We start from the raw sequence: 18,873 nt of genomic DNA, 5'->3' as shown, positions 1-18,873 counted from the left end.
AAATGTTATCAGCCCTGTTTACTGATCAAGAAGTTGTCCAATACATTACATTGTTGTGTAATGTAAAAATACTGTACAAACCCAGTTGGATTCACTGTGGATTATTAGCAAATGTTTTCTGTACATATTATTCAGAATTTGACTGCTGTATTTAATTACGCATTAGATGGAAAATCAATTTATCACAATTTTGATCAAGCATGAATAACTGTTTTATTACACTCAAATAAGGAGCCGGAGCAAGTTCAAGTTTATCATCCCGATGTATCTCACTTTATAAACAGGACTTTGAAATTTTAACAAAAATTTTAGCAAACAGAATTCAAACAATTTTACCGGATTTATTCTATAACATTAGGCATTTAATTTGAGCTATAGATAATACACAGCAGAAAATGGAATAGAATAATTTTATTGTTAGTTTAGATGTGGACAAAGCTTTTGACCCTGTCTTTTGGTTTCTTTTAATTAGAATTTTTAAATTTCAACATTTTGGATCAATATATCTTCACTTCTTCACTTACTGTACTTAGAACAATATATAAAACTCCTAAGACATTTGTTAATCATTGATAATCTAAACACTGGATCATTTAGATATGCAGAGGCACCAGACAGGGGTGTCCTCTGTTTCCACTACTTTCTAATACAGCACTGGGTTCCTTTTTGCACCACTTAGACAAATTGCATGAATGGTCAGGTATATCAGTGGGAATTTTTTTATTGTAAGGTTTCTGCTTTCTTAGGTAATCTTTATTTTTTCAGAGTGTCCCGAGCACTGTGTGTGTCGAACAGCAATGGAGCAATGGAGCTCGTCTTCCACCGATTCCTTGCCACTGTGAAAGCATGCAAACCAATCATACACACATTTTTTACTCACAGCATCCTGCCCGTCCACTTTCACCAACATTTCTTACATCTCCATTGCCGATTTACCCAATTTGAAGCAGAACTTAATGCATACTTGCCTACCTTCCTGAAAATTGGGTGCCGCTCCCAACCTCTCGGGAAGGCAGGCAATCCTCCCGGCTGCCACACACCCCTCCTATCCCCCCACACTTACCTTAGAAACCCCCATAGCAGGGGGGCGGTGATGAGATTCACGCTGAATTGCTTCATTTTGGCTTCGCCCCCTGCTTCACAATGCCTGCAATATCGTCATTGTGTAGCGGGGGGAGGCCAAAATGACGCGATTCAGCGCCCACAAATACACATTGGCTGGCCCCGCCTCCTCATGATGGCCATGCCCCCTGTAATGCCGATCTGGCTGCTCCCTCCCAGAAGGGGCAGCAAGAAAGTCGGCAAGCCTGACTTAATATTGTGTCTTTGCTCCATTGCTGTTCAACACACACTGCTCGGGACACTCTGTTGAAATGAATGCAATGGCAGTGAGGTGGCAGCCTTGGGCAAACCCTAACTGGGGGCAGGTCCAGGCATGTCCATGCATGTGAGCGACCTTGTTGCAAGTGTTGCATACAGATATATCAGACCATTCACCAAACGTTTTAGACAGACCTTGTATACTTTTTAAGCCAATGTAATTTTTTTAAAATGATTTGTTTTACAAGGTTGATATGTTGATCAAAAATTATATCAAGATTCTTTATTATGCCTTTTTCTGATTTCAGCAATGTTAAATATTGGGGTTATACACATGTTCCCAGTATTAAGGAATATATTCTGTTAAGTATAGCTACTGTATGTGATTGACTGGATTAACAAATCCACTTTATTCTTAGAACAAGATTTCAGTGCAGATGTCTGTTTGGCAGAACTTTTGCATATTATTTCCAATAGTCTAAAAGATAATTTAGCAGAAAAGCCCTTAATAAATACTACGTAGGACATGGAAACTTGTTAGGTCTAACCAAAATATCTCTTACCGGTTTTGCCTTTTCCTGACGATATCTTCTAAGTTTCAAGGAAGCCATACCTGAGGGAATTTTGGCCCTCATTCAGAGCCATACGCTCTGAGCAGAGCGCACGCTCTGAATGAGGGCCGCCCTCCATAATAATGGAGCGTCCTCCTGGACGCTTGTATAGCTGTGGGTCACCACCCACAGCCTATACGAGCATGCAGTTTGATGGCCGCGATGGTCTTGACCATCGCGACCATCGCCACTGCGAGCCGGAGCCTGTGGTTGAGGTTTTCAACCGCAAGGCCCGGAGTGATCTTGGCTCTATCAGAGCCAAAATCACTCCCACTGACATCACTAGTGATGTCAGTGGGCCGGCTTCTGACGGTAGGCGTTCCCTTGGGAACGCCCCCGTCAGGGAGGCACGCCCCCGGCACGCCCACCAAAGGGGGCGTGCTGTCAATCAACATCGACAGCACGCCCCCTTTGATCAGACACAACGAGCGAAGGAAAGTCCTTCGCTCGTCGCGTCTGACGCATGCGCATGATGGAGCTCCCACCGTCGTGCGCATGCGCAGTGCACAACATCGACCCACTTGCGAGAGGACAGCCGCTTGCGAGTGGGTCTGAATCAGGCCCTTTGTTCTTGATATGAAGAGGGACTTATATATTTATACAGTAGAATACTGTTGTGGAACTATTTTGTTATAAACACTTTTCTCAACAATTATGCTGCAATTGTTATTACATTTTGGTTTGTAATGATGTGTAATACTGCTTTTTACTGATTTTACATCTGTTTATGTGATATGTATTTTATTTTAGAACTTCTGATAAAAGTTTTGAAAGAGAAAAAGACAATAACTTATCTGAGATACTCTTTGTTGCATCAAAGGGAGAAGGCTTTGGCCATACACCATCCTCCAGTATGCATCCAATAGGTATCAGTTTAGAATGCCATATGTCACAGGGGAGCCCCAAGTATCTGTTGAATGTCTGTAATGCAGATGCAAAAAATTTAAACTTACCTACCGAAGTTGAACAAAATACACTATCTATTTGTAATTGCTTTGAAGGTACATGCAATGAGGATACAAACATCCAGTGATTATTTATTTATTTATTAACAGTTTCTTATATAGCGCAGCAAATTCCGTTGCGCTTTACAATTTGAATCAAGATTAACATTATACTGGGTTGTAAAAAACATACATACATGACATACATAAGGGTAAGAGGGCCCTGCTCGCAAGCTTACAATCTATAGGGAATCTATAGTGATGATTTTAGCCCTTGGTTTTAACTGTTTTTGGTACATACATAAAGATTCACTTGAAAAGTTTTAATCCAATATGGTTGGCACTACCTATATTGTGTAACATTTTACATATATGCAGTTTTTTTTGCAAAATAACAATCACAAACACACAGACTTACCAGCTTTAATGCAGATAAAAATATTTTGAATCCAGCATAGGATATATGTACAAGTCATTGTTTGTTATTAAAACAGACCTTTTCAAGACAAAGCATACAGTATAGATCATCATCACCATTAATATTATAATTATTATTACAGGTATTATCATTTATTTAAATGGCGCCACAAGTGTTCCGCAGTGCCTTACAAAATATATAAACAAATACGTGACTAAAGACTTACAGTACAATACAATAGAATGCAAGACAAGGACATGGAAAATATACATTGCTACATTAGTGACCACAACACCCACATAAGCAGCAGAGCTTAAGCAACCAAGTGATAGGTGCCCTAGTGGTGAGTAAGAAGAAGATGAAACTAAAGTAAGGAGAAGCACAAGAGGGTAGAGGGTCCTGCTCATAAGAGATTACATTCTAAAGGGGAAGGGCAGACAAACAGGTGAGACACAGATGGGGTAGACGGGGAGGAAGGCGCATATAATAATAATGTTATTTATATAGCACTTTTCTCCCTTTTCTCCCTTAGGTCTTGTTGCATCAAAGGGAGAAGGCTTTAGCCATACACCATCCTCCAGTATGCATCCAATAGGTATCAGTTTAGAATGCCATATGTCACAGGGGAGCCCCAAGTATCTGTTGAATGTCTGTAATGCAGATCCAAAAAATTTAAACTTACCTACCGAAATTGAACATAATACACTATCTAATTGTAATTGCTTTGAAGGTACATGCAATGAGGATACAAACATCCTTGGTTTTAAATGTTTTTGGTACATACATAAAGATTCACTTGAAAAGTTTTAATGCAATATGGTTGGCACTAGCTATTTTATATTGTGTATTATAGGTCGCTTTAGAGATATCAGAAAATATGGTACATTGTACAAGAATTTGGTGTTGCAAAAAAAATAGAAAATCACACAGAGATAATTAAAATCATCCGAAACCTAGAGAGCACTATAAGCATATTGCAGGGTTGGTGGTTGGGGAAATAACTTCCATGGGTTATATATTCCACCCACAAAAGGTACCAAATGAGGCAGCCATCTTGGGCGCACTATGTAGGATTACCCTGGGTGGAATAGGTTACGCCTAGAAGAGTGAATAAATGGGAGTGAATACCACCCATTACCAGACCCAGTCCTACATACCAGAGTCTGAGTCTGGTAATGCGTGGTATCCACTCTTCTGGTGATGATCTACATGTGTTGTCTTGAAAAAGGTCTGTTATAATAACCAAATGAGATGTTTACTTGTATGTATCCTATGCTGCATTAAAAATCTTTTTATTTGAATGAAGGTTAACAAGTGGAAACTGGCAAAGCACAAATAAAACAGTTTCAATCAGATTTTCTAAAATATGTTGTCCTCCAGGAAACAAGTTGGTTCCTGAGACCTCCATCCATTCCTAGACATGAGCTCCCAGCATCAGTCTTGATTTCAAAGATGGAGAGGGGGAGAGAGAGAGAGAGAGAGAGAGAAGGGGGGAGGGGAAAAGAGATAAAGGGGGGGAGAGAGAGTAATTTTTATCCACACAGGACAAAAAAGTCACTAACAGGTCTAAGAAAGCAATTATATTTTTTGTTACACACAAGTAATCAATCCAAATATGGCATCTCACCACCGACATTTCAGTCTTAATGCTCTTTCCTAAGGGTGCCATGTTTGAGGAAAGAGCCCAAAGATGCTCTGAAACATCAGTGATGATATGCAATATTTGGTTTGATGACTTATTTGGAACAACATATATAATTATTTTGCTATAACTGTGAAGCTGCTTTTTTGTTCTGTATGGATAGTAATGTATCTCTAACACTACAATTGCAAAGGCACCTGAATAGATGTTTAGTACATATTTCTGCACACATACACACTTTGCAATAAGTGTTAGTATTATAATGAAGTTCTATATTTGTTTTTTCTGATTAAAATAATCTCCATGTAATGGCAGCTTCATGTTTTATATTATTACATACAGAGTATGTTTCTATAAATTATAATGGTAATAATAATGTTCCAATAAAATATATAAATCAAAATTTAAATAAGAGAAAGTTTTGTGGAAACAAAATGTGAATGACAAAACACAGACTAAAACCTAAAAAAACAAGGCTGAGCAATCTTATATGCTTGGCACCACAGTAAAAAATATTTCATGATTATGAACTCTTATTTAACTGTGCAATTCATAAGCATTTTATGACAGCCTAATGTAACAAATATGATACTTACAGTCTTATAAGTGTGTCCAATTTTGGATCATCCTGTTTGCAATTGCAAATGATTGTATTTCTTGAAATACTGATTAATGTTCCACCATATGCTTATTACAGATATTCCTTCATTACAGTGGACTTCTTCAGCTGTAAAATCGTCAGTTAGGAATTGCTCCTGGTGCTTTTAAGAGCCAAAATATAAGATTAGCATTTATAGTAGCAGCACAGGAGCGTGTAGGCAAATTATGGCTCAGCTCAACAATTTAATACTGAAAGATAAAAAAAAGACACAAGCATGAAAAAAAATCCAGTTTATGTTTTAGGATGGAAAGCAATTTACACCTGTTTCAGATACAGTAGTAAGCCATATTCACATAAGCTTTATATATTATATAAACTTCAATGTTTTCATAATGGTATGTTTTGCAACTTTCAAAAACATCTATTTACAAAGCAATTGTGTTACTTTTTGAATTCGTAAAGAATTTGAGCTGTTTACAATGCATTCTAATTCAAAAAGTACCTAAGGGCAAATGCAGTTGCTCATTACCTTTTTAAATTGAGCAGAAGTTACTAGAAAAATAAGGATGATCTTGTTGTTTTTTTTGTAACTGTCAAGAATGCTTAATATTTCCCAGTAGTTTCCCTTAGAACAAATACTTCAATGCACATGGCACAAACATAATAAATCATACAAAGTGAAGTCTATTCAAATGTACTTTCTGGAATCAACATGTGCGCATAAACTAAAAAATGTAAGTTACTTCCAAAGCTTCAATGGTTGTTGACCAATTCTATCATTTTTTATTTAATTAGAAATAACCAACCAGTGGAAACAAGCTACTGGTTGGAGAACTCTGCAGATGCTTGATGACTTGATAGAAATAAAATATGAGCCTCTATCACAAAATGGGATGTAGTGACCATCCCGGCAGTCGGTATGTCGATGCTCAGAATACCGGTGCCTGAATCCTGACAGCAGATGGAATCCTGGCACCAGTATCCCGACTGTTGGCATCCCGACAGTAAGTATTAGGGTTAGGGGGAGGTTTGGTTAGGCACTAGGGGGAGGGTTGGGGTTAGGCTGTGGGGGGAGGGTTAGGCTGCAGGAAAGGTGGGTTAGGGGGAGGGTTAGGGGTCAGGGATAGGACACTTACCTTAGTGGGTCTGGATTGTGACTGTCGGGATGCCACCGTCGGTATTCAGACTGCTGATATCCCGACCGCCAAGATCCCTTACCCAATCCCAGAAAATAATCGCTTTAAATTCACATTACAGAGAAGTAAAAGAAAAATATTAAGCGGGGAATTCAATTAGCCATGGTAACACGTTTTTTGTGTGTAAAAGTACATTTTGGGTGAAATTTTTTTTTTAGCCTTATTTAATTCGCTGCCTAGTTAACGTACATTAATTCTGCATAGGGGTCAATGCATCATTTTTTATTGGGAGCCCCTGAGCAGGTGAAAAGTTGGGAAAAATTCCTATTTTAAGGTAAAATGTCAGGACTTGGTTCAGAACCACTGGAACACCTTCCCTAATAATTATTTGTGCACTTTGAAGTTTTTAATTAGCTTAAATTGGGCAATAATTACATCAGTTTTGGGGTGAAATTTTGGAAAGCGCAGAAAAATGGGTTAAAAGATGTGGGACAGGTATATGGGGGGTACTCTATGGATGGGGCAGGTGTTTTAAACATTGCAGATGGCTGTTACAGGTCTTTTTTAACACAGTTTTTTTTAACAATGACTTAAAATGACCCACAAATAAACTGACAGGCATGTTTATGCACCCCTTATTCTATTACAGCATTTAATTTGCTTTCTATGATTATGCCACTGTTACTGAAAAATGCTTATAACAGATATTTGACACACTCTAAGAACCCCACTTCTATTCTGTTATCCTATGTTAGTTTGCATTTGTTTGGGGTGCAGGCTGATTTCCCCATTTTCACCTATACTTATCATGTGTAACAACTGTAAGAATTATTGTCTGAATGCTGGAAGATGAATTTTCTAATTGAATTGGGTGAAAAATGGGAGCGTACATACAGGCGAAAACTGACATTAACAGGAAATAGGTACGCATGTTAACTTTGTTTTATTGCAGCTAATTTAATTTGCCCTAATTATGATATAGTATATAAGTTTTTGGGTATCCCATTGAACGACACGCAGTCAATCTCCACGAGGGGTGAGCTATATAATTGCATTGTTTGTTTGTTGTTCATATGTTGGCTTCACAAAAAGCGCTAATAAAGGCGCTGAAACGTTGCACTAAGAAGGTCTTTGTGTACTAAGTTATTTCAGCCCGGAGTGCCGCTAGATAGCAACACACCAGTATAGAAAAGAAAAGGCGGCACTCTCAGCGATGGGGATCAAATGGTGTTTAAGTGAGCAAAAACATAGGTACAGATAACGGTCAACGTTTCAAGGCTCTAAAGCCTTTTCATCAGGACTTTACCTGCCAACAGAATGAGAGAAAAGTGCTTACCTTTAAGGAAGGGTGCTGAAATCTGATTGTCTCAGCGCAGCGGGCTCCAGCAGCAGGATCAGCGGGGGCATCCGGCGGAAGTGGAGAGCTCCTGCGCGTCTCCTAGCAACCAGGACGCCCAACGGGACACGTCACTGGAGAATGCCGCGCTGAAACAAAAGAGTGTGTGTAGTGCGAGTGATGTCTAAGGATGTGTAGTGACATGGGGAGAATGTGTGGAATATGAAATATATATATATATATATATATATATATATAAAACCGAAAGGTAACTCCAAGAGTTACCTTTTGTACATTATTGGGTTACCCATATGATATTGGGAACTCTAAGGATAACACCCCAGCATTCACTGTAACACCATACAGGTGTGAGTGCCAGACCACAGATCGTATATATATATATATATATATAAAACAATACACTGTGTCCGGCTCTCCCAGTTAGGCATAAACTTGGCCAGGTGCCCGCATAAAAAATAGTATACTCATCCAACAGATCATGGTACTTGATGAGTGTATTAATCCATACGTGATACAGCAGCAACGTTTCAGTGCCTCTAAACCAGCACTGTCCTCAGGCTAAAATACACAATAAATGTTCCTACCTTAAATAGCATCACCCGTGCCTGCCCTCACACGTCGGAGCCGGAAGCGGGACTGCTCATCTGGACCAGCGGCATACTCAGAGTGACATCATCACTCTGCTTTATCAGTGCCCATCACCATAGCAACTAACATAAACCAATTGGAGGCAATAAGGACAACCAGGCACCACTGGTACCTGGTTGTCCTTATTGCCTCCGAAAGTCAACAGATGGAATTTTGTTATCTAGCAGCGGGGAAAAACCCACACAGCCTGCCGCTCTCGCGGTCAGCGCTTCACACCAGTGAGTGCTGAGGAGTGGTAATAGCCGGCTGGTGTGTTCGGCCCGGACCCGCTGATTGGAGCTCTCAGCAGCAGGGCAAAAGTAAAAGGTGGAAATATTCCGCAGCTGGCAGTACAGTAGTTGATGTAGCTGGTATGCTGGTAGATGGAGATAATGGATAAAAATAACAGCAACAAGTCCTTGACGCGTTTCTCCGGGTTCTATACCCACAGTTTCCTCATAAACCTTCTGAGGAAACTGGGGCTATAGAATCCGGAGAAACGATCTCCGATCAGTGGGTCTGGGCCGAACACAGGTAACAGTGGTGTCCTGCCACAGAGGCATCTTCTATGAGTGCCAGGACTTGAGGATTCATGACAGCCGCGGCTAGTGCTACCTAAAGAGTGCTTCATTTGGAACCAAATTGCCGTTTGAAATGATCTTATCCCCTCTTATGGACAGGTATTATCTATGGAACCAGCACTCTAGGAGTGAGTTTCCCTTTATTGGCTTTACTAATATCGAGACATTGTTACTGTTTCTTGAACCCTAACATTCACATTCAGTATTAGTATCCCTGCATTACCAATGGATCCCATAGATTAATACCATCTGCCATACCCCTATATACAGGATACATGAATCATTCATGACATATATATAAATCACATATGGGGATCCAGCATTCAGTATACGCGGATATATTGATATATCTTGTCTAATAGTTAAGGCATGCGCATATATATAAATCAATGATGTGTGGTTTATACTATTTGCATATCAGTAAATGTTATATTAAATTTGTGTATTGTTCTATGAGTAGGATTACTCTTTGCCTGACTAAATTTATCTTTGATTATTGAAAGGTCTTAGTTAATGTATTATATAACTCTAGTATTGTGTGTATTTAGGATACTTTTATGTTGTGTCTCTGTATAGTCATACATTAATGTGGCTTTACAATTAATGTTTTTCTGTTATTCTTTTAAGTATTGTTTTAGATTGGTTTATGTTAGTTGCTATGGTGATGGGCACTGATAAAGCAGAGTGATGATGTCACTCTGAGTATGCCGCTGGTCCGGGTGAGCAGTCCCGCTTCCGGCTCCGACGCATGAGGGCAGGCACGGGTGATGCTATTTAAGGTAGGAACATTTATTGTGTACTTTAGCCTGAGGACAGTGCTGGTTTAGAGGCACTGAAATGTTGCTGCTGTATCACGTATGGATTAAAACACTTATCAAGCACCATGAGTGCCGTGTCTGTTGGATGAGTATATATATATATATATATATATATATATATAGTTTAGCATACACTCTACATGGATAAATGTATTCCTGATAACTCTCTTACCACTCATCCCATCTGCCCCATCTGTCCCCTCCATCTAGACTGTACGCTCTCCTGGACAGGGCCTCTCATTCTTATATCTCATGTCTCATGTCTGTCCCCCATGTCTACCCATTTGTACTTTGGGCCTCATTCTGCAAGGATCGTAATTGCAGCTTTGCAATTGCAACCCTTGCAGATATGGGGGTCTATTTACTAAGCAGTGTTAAGAGACAGAGTGAAATGAGGTAAGGTACAAGCCAATCAGCTCCTAACTGCCATGTCACAGGCTGTGTTTGAAAAATGACAGTTGGGAGCTGATTGGCTGGTACCTTATCTCCTTTCACTTTGTCTCCTAACACTGGTTAGTAAATAGACCTCTTAGTAATGCAGCACGCCTCCTGTGCATTACTTATCCGAGCTGTGTTGTCCAAAGCAGCATCGGATAATCTGCGTAACATCGACCGGCTGTGGTGACCCATGAGGGAGATCCTGGCTTCTTCCCTCCTCCGCAACGGTGGCAATATGTCTCCATTTCGGCAAACTATGGGCATCGCTGCCCCCTCCCTGCCCCCAAATGGCAGCAGTGCGGGCTCGCAGTCCCATTCTGCACATGCACATAACGGGTCTGGCGCCTGTGTAGATTCCCGTACATCGGGAATCTGCGTTCAGCAATGCACTAGCATGCACAGCTAAATTAGGCCCTTTGTCCATCCTTTGTGCTATCTCTAACTGTTTGATCATTACATGGTTGTATGATTTGCAAAAGCTTCTTAACTACATACTTTAATAACTATGTCATAATATTTAATAATATGTAATATAACAAAACAAATGTAGAGCTATAATAAACTTATCTGTTACAATATTTCCCAATGGCAAGATTAGAGTTTCTCAAACTGTTGCTATTATGCAAAAACATTACATCCATCCATATTCGATTAATATTAATAAATAAAACAGATATACTACGATGTAAAATCCCCCTTTTTAAGGTCAATTTCCATATTATTTGACAAAAACATTACATTATTAATTGCAGAGTTCTCACAATAGACAGGCTTTATTATCCACAACAATGATATACCATTAGCCACAAACTACTATGAGTAGGAACAAGATATAAGGAAGCATTGGCAAATGTATTGCCTCTGTGTAGGAAATAAAAAGATTGACAACAAATTCAAAGTATTATATTAGGTACAGTAAGATCCTTTTATAGCTTCCAAATTTAGTGTGCCCCATAGGGAAGTACTTTTTGCTTTTTTTAACAAATTCAAAGTGCAAGAATGTAATAAAAATGGTCATATATGATTTATGGTAACTGTCTATTGTAATTTGAAAATACAGTCATGAACCTGACAGTCACTGCTTGGTATAGAGGTTGATTCAGAGATGTACATTATGCCTATACAGCTGAGTGATAATCAGTCGAATGCACATCCGTCACAGTTGCAATGTGCACGCGTGGCAATTTAATTGTAGATACACTAGCCCAGAGGATTTATTAGCAAGTTGTTGACAAGCAGGGGCTGTTTTGTAGGAGGTAACAGGGATTGGAGACTGAGATCCTGTATGAGAGAAACATGACTCAGTTACAGTGGCCAATCTGAGTGATCATAGACTCCCAGAGGAAGTTGATGTTTGCATGATCTGCATCCGATGCTGCGTAGGTGTACACAGTTGCGGACAGCTGCAATGACTCAGGTGGGCATTTCAGTACAAATCCAGCTGCTGGTGCATTAGCATATTGTTGCACATCCACAGCTGCGAAAATTGCAGTTCCGACATCAATATCGGGCTCATAGACCGTATTGCATGTACAAAAGGACATGCTGCAAAATAATAAATCTCAATATTAAATTGAAAAATAAATGTTATAATAAAACTGTGCATTTTTTAAAAAAAAACACTTGTTTTAAAGGATCTTTTTCAATCTAGAATCAATTAAATAATTTAATAATACCGTAAACAACAAATAACTATTATAACAGCTTGTAGATAAATGTACATATCATAAAAACCTCATAGTAATATAATTAGTGCAAGTGCTGGTGTATTGTGTGTTTTTCAGCATCATTTGTTTCGATGTCTGTGGGTGTGAAAATGAGTAAGCTCTCAGAAGATAATTACACGTGGGAAAAATATCTAAACAACCAGGTTTAATTTGATCCCTGGAAATGTGATGATCTTATATCTTTTGCCAAGTAATTAGTTAAATTACAACCTTTTCAATATATATCAATGTTGTATTTTGTAAAGACTAAATAAAACTTAAACTGATGCTTATACTTTTCCAATGCTTTTGCACACTTGTTTCTAATGACTGCAGAGCAGTACAGGACAGTAGGAAGTTCCAACAGAAAAAAATAATGATAACATATAACAGAGAAATGCACCTGATGTCTGAATTAAGGGTTAATTCAACTGATTATAATTTAGAGTAAAGCAAATTAATAAAGTGAGCCAAATTCTTTTTTTTTATCATCACAAATTAAAAAGGTAATCTAAGAAGTATACAGTATATACTGTACATATGTATAAATGTAGGATGGAGAGAACTAGTTAAACAAGCATTGATAAACAAAACATAGAGAAATACAGTAATTATGAAAGTGGACAAGAATTTCAGCAGATAGGGGAAAATATTGCTCTTTACTCCCTCTACAACAGGCAGTGATCGTCTAAAAACAAATGTCAATTGTCAGACTTCAATCGGAATGTTAGACAAATTGTAGAGACACCTGCAAGGTGGAGTATGTGCTGGCAATGTTCCCGCTGGTTTCTATAAATGTGAATGTACAAAAAGTAAAGTTGAGATTGTTTACCTCTTGGTGCTGATCTTATTTACTTATTTATTTTATTTATTATCAGTTATCTATATAGCGCACACATATTCCATAGCGCTTCACAGAGAATATTTAACCATTCACATCAGAAAGTAGATACCCATAATGTTGACATTTTGAACATGTTGATATTTTGTCTATGTCTCAGCCACCATCTTGTGCATTGAGGTGCCCACCTCTGGTGTCTGACATTCGCTGCTGACGTAAAATAGCAGGAACATTGGAAACATTGGTTGCACATTGAACTTCTGAGTAAGCCTATGCTGCCTCAGACAGAGCGGCTCTCCTAAGATGCCAGGTTCTCTGCAGCTGTGATTGAATTTGCAGAGCTTCACTAGAGCACACCCAGAAAACAATCTCCATATGCTTGCATTTTTCTAATCACACCACGTTACCTCTGCCAAATGCTGACTACCTGTCAGTCACTTTACAAAAAAATCCTCACTTTGACCGCTGTCACTAATCCATCAACACGTGCGCAGTGCAACTTTGACACATCAGTAGTGGCAAAAACTTGCTCCTCTGCATCCAACATCTTCGTGCATCTTTGAATCATACCCTCTGTTCTTAAATACTAATAAACCAGAGGACACCTCTACGATTCAGGTGGCAGCTAGACTCAAAAAAGCAATTTTAAAATGCCATCTGATCTAGAATCTAAGGTCTCTCAGATTGAGGAGAACCATAAAAGATAATCTCAGCAATAGTGGCTTTTTTAAGAAGCTGGCCAAGGCTAGAGAACATTTGAATATTTACTATTTGAGGGACGTTCAGAGAAACTTGTTCCGTCGTAATTGTTCCGTCGTAATTGTGCTTGCATAGAAGTTGAGTGGGAAATTGGCTAGAGAACGAACCCAGATCATATTTAACTCATTGGGTGGAAAGGTTTCTGACCCTTTGGATGTGGCAAATGTTTTTGCTAAATACTATTCCCAACTGTATAACATTGGGACTGACCCTAACACTTCTCAACATACCGCAGAGTGCATTGACCATTTCTTGAATAATCTTTGTCTCCGCACCCTTTACCCTGAAGTCTGCCAGTCCTTTGACTCTCCTTGGTCTGAGGAGGAGAAGGTGGGGGTTATTACTTCTATCCCTTTAGACATAGTTCAGATTCCAGATGGATACATTAATAACTTTTACAAAACCTTCAGAACTGCTCTGGCCCCTGTTTTGGTGACTATGTTTAATGAAGCCCCTACAATGGGACGTTTCCTTTGGGAAATGCTTGAAGCTCAGATTGTTGCCCTTCTCAAACTGGGCAAAAATCCAACTTCCATTCACAATTATCTCCCCTATAGTATTGTTGAATACAGATGTCAAACTGTATGCAAAATTAGTTGTTAACAGATTTGGTCCCTTGTTGCCCTCCTTGTTTCAACTGGACCAAGTGGGATTTGCACTGAACAGACAGGCCCCAGATAACAACCACCAGGTGTTTAGCAGTGTGGAAAGGTGTATGGCATGGATGAACCTTTGTTGTTGCTTTCACTCAATGTTGAAAAGGCATTCAATAGGCTCCATTAGGGTTACTAAACTATTGTTCTGCAATGTTTTTTACTTCAAGGCAGGTTTTTTTATTTAATTTTAGCTTTGTACTTTTCACCTTCAGCGAGAATATTTAGCAATGAGCTTTTTGATTCCACCTTCAACATTTCAAATGGTATATGTCAGGATTGCCCGCTTTATCCCTTGATTTTTGTGCTTGCAATTGAGCCTCTAGCTGAGAAAATGAGATGTACACATTCTATCCTTGGACACAATATTTCTGGTTCTCCACATAAAATTTGCTTGTCTGTGGTTGATATCTTGTTGTGTCTTTCTAGCCATGAGATCTCTCTTCCTTCCATACATTCTGTGCTGGAGGAAAATCCCGGAGTGTCCTTCTATGAGTGGGGGCAGACTAGATGGGCCACATGGTTCTTTTCTGCTGTCAAATTCTATGATTCTATGTTAAGAGTTAACTACTACTAAATCTGAGTTAACTACTACTAAAATATTGCTATCAAAACTGCAGGATGACTATAAATATGCTTGGCATTCTCATAGTCTTAGGTATTTAGGAGTATGGATCCCTGTACAGGAACAAGAACTATTTGCCCCCTTCTTATTAAAATATAGAAACTTACAAGGAACTATATGTTCCAGGAGGTCTTTCAGCTTGGACTTACTGTGATAAAAATGGTTCTGCTCCCAAAACTGTTGTATTGTTTCCATACCAAATATATGTGGAAATCAGGTAAACATGGATTGCCCGATGTGTTATGTCCATTCCTAAATCAGGAGTGGGTATGGCAATCCCTAGCTTGAAGTAGTACCAGATTGCATGCTTGTTAAATCAAGCTCGGGATTGGTTTGCAGTTACCCTAAAGCCATGGTTTGTCCTTGAAAGTGATTTATCTCAGCTGTTCTCACTTTCAGACTTGTTATGGCTTCATGTATCTAGTTGCCCTAATCATTTTACCGCTTTTAAAGTTGATTCAGCCACCATTGCAGCATGTACTCTAGTGAAGAATGCAGAGGAAATAAAGCTGTCTTCCCCAACTCTTTCTTTGGCTGGAATAGTCCACCTGACCCCAAACTTAAAGTTTATCAATTGGATTAGCAATGGGATATCTACTCTTGGGGAGGTTATATGTGATAATCGTTTGTTTCCTTTCTCTCATTTACAGTCTGCCTTTGTTGTTCCTCCACCATTTTTTTTAAATATCTCCAACTGAAACATTGACTACAGATTATCCCCAGCACTCATGTAACAAATTTACCCCAGTATGACTTGCACATTTTTTCTCTACTACCCATAGAGGTAATATCACTTGGTGTTACCACCTGATACTGCTTGATACTAAGAAGGGTAAATTCCCTGTTTAACTCTAATGGGCGGCAGATCTGACACAACCACTGACATAATATATGGGCAGTTATATTTTGCACGTGCTTCAAGGTGTCTCGTTTCAATCATGCGGAAATATTCTTTAAATTACTAAATAGATTATATCTCACCATGAGTAGGCAGAACAAAATCTGTCCCTCCATATCTAAATATTAGTGGGGAGATTGTGGACAGGTGGGAGAAGTTTTCCATGTATTTTTGGACTGTCCAATTCTCAGACTTCTATGGGTGGCGGTTTTCTCTTCAATTAGAATGATCACAGGGTGCTGGTGTCAGTGGGTATACGTTCAGCATCCCGGTGGTCTGGATGCTGATGCTCCTATTACCGAAGATGAAATCCTGACGCCGTTCAGAAGCCCGGCGCCCGCATCCCGACCGCCGGGATACCGAATGTATGTATCGGGGGATAGGGGGGTTTAGGTGTAGGGTTAGGCACTAGGGTGAGGGTTAGGGTTAGGCACTAAGGGAGAAGGGTTAGGGTTAGGCACCGGAGGATGATGATAGGGTTAGGCACTATGGGTGGAAGTTAGGGTTAGGCACCAAAGAGAAAGGGTTACGGTTAGGATAGGGACAGGTGGAAGGTTAGCATACCGACCAACAAGTGTCGGTATGCTAGCCCTTTCAGGATGCCGGCGTCGGGAGTCTAACCGCCCGCATCCCGACCGCCGGGATACCGAATGTATGTATCGGGGGATAGGGGGGGTTAGGTTTAGGGTTAGGCACTAGGGTGAGGGTTAGGGTTAGGCACTAAGGGGGAAGGGTTAGGGTTAGGCACCGGGGGAGGATGATAGGGTTAGGCACTAGGGGGGGTAGTTAGGGTTAGGCACCAAAGAGAAAGGGTTACGGTTAGGATAGGGACAGGTGGAGGGTTAGCATACCGACCAACAAGTGTCGGTATGCTAGCCCTTTTAGGATGCCAGCGTCGGGAGTCTAACAGCCGGGATCCCGAGCGCAGGCATCTCATACCGATTCCTGTCAGTGACTCTCTTTCATTTTCTTCAGGTAATATAGCATCTGGAGAAAAGTACATTATGGGACATATCCTTTTAGCTACTAAAGCAATTATTGCCCAGCTTAGCTAAGGCGCACTACTTCTGTCAGCCTAGCTTGTCTGCCATGGAGAATAAGACAGAGAAGCACTTCAACATTTGAAACAGAAAATTGCAGATACTCCACCTCAGCTTCCTCCCCTTTGATGAGGTGATTTGGTTGGAGTGAATACTGGAAGGAACAGAAAGGTAATAGCAGAGCTGGTCTACATGCAGAATGTAGTCTTTTGGACTCTCCTCACTTTGGATCTTCATGAAGAGCTTATTGCTGCTCTAACTGTGCCTTACGGTTGTTCATATTATATGATTGTGTACTGCATGTATCTGTATCTAATTTATTTTACGTTATTTGATACTTGATTTTACATACTGGGTACTCCTCCTGGCCCCCTTTTTCTATTTTGAATACTATTTTCTGTAATCAAAAAAATCTATAATTACTAATGTTTAAAAAAAAATAAGGGGGTTGTATAGTTGTGACAGTAGATAGTACAGAACTTTGAACCACTCTGAACTATATCCTCAGGAAGGCATGGCCAATGCCTTCTACATTGGTGGCACATGGCCCTGTGAAGCTTTTGCATAGGGTCCTGGTATTCACTATGTGGCGTGGCCATGCAATTACATATTTGGCCACACCACTTTATACTGGGGACCAACAGATCTCTTTACGCCCCTTGTTCCCAATATGGCATAAATAAAACGATCACTGGAAAGCAAATGTGCAGCTGAAGAATTGGAGAGTGCTGTAATGTATGCATATACATTCATGTGCCATAAATACTGTATGCATAGACTGTCATGTGCCAGAAATACTGTATGCATATACTCTCATGTGCCAGAAATACTGTATGCATATACACTCATGTGCCATAAATACTGTATGCATATACATTCATGTGCCTTAAATACTGTATGCATATACATTCATGTGCCATAAATACTGTATGCATATACATTCATGTGCCATAAATACTGTATGCATAGACTCTCATGTGCCAGAAATACTGTATGCATATACTCTCATGTGCCAGAAATACTGTATGCATCTACACTCATGTGCCAGAGATACTGTATGTATTACACTCATGTGCCAGAAATACTGGATGCTTATTCACTCATGTGCCAGAAATACTGTATGCATATACACTCATGTGCCATAAATACTGTATGCATCGACTCTCGTGTGCAGGAAATACTGTATGCATATACTCTCATGTGCCAGAAATACTGTATGCATTAGGGGTGTGCACCGGCCACTTTTCGTGTTTTGTGTTTTGGTTTTGGATCTGGATCTTTCTTCGTGTTTTGGATCTGGATTGGTTTTGCCAAAACCACCCTTCCGTGTTTTGGGTTCTGGGTTTTGTGTTTTGAATCTGTATTTTTTTGAAAAAAAGCATAAAAACAGCTAAAATCACAGAATTTGTAGGTTTTTCTGCTCCTATGCTATTATTAACCTCAATAACCTTAATTTCCACTCATTTCCAGTCTATTCTAAATACCTCACACCTCACAATAGTGTTTTTATGTCCAAAAGGTTGCACCGAGGTAGCTGGATGACTATGCTAAGCGACACGAGAGGGCGGCACAAACACGTGACCCATCTAGGCGTGAAACTGCAGTGGCAGACAGGATGGCATTGAAAAACTAGGCCCCAAACTGTACATAATGCAAAGAAAAAAAAGAGGTGCAAGATGGAATTGTCCTTGGGCCCTCCCACCCACCCTTATGTTGTATAAACAGGACATGCACACTTTAACAAACCATTCATTTCAGCGCCAGGGTCTGCCACACAACTGTGGCTGAAATGATTGGTTCGTTTGGGCCCCCACAAAACAAGCTGGCAATTAATCTGTCCCTGCACAAACTGGCTCTA

The sequence above is a fragment of the Taudactylus pleione genome, unplaced genomic scaffold (assembly GCF_031769625.1).
Source record: "Taudactylus pleione unplaced genomic scaffold, aTauple2 ptg000792l, whole genome shotgun sequence".
Classification (NCBI taxonomy): domain Eukaryota; kingdom Metazoa; phylum Chordata; class Amphibia; order Anura; family Myobatrachidae; genus Taudactylus; species Taudactylus pleione.
This window is presented reverse-complemented; position numbering follows the sequence as displayed.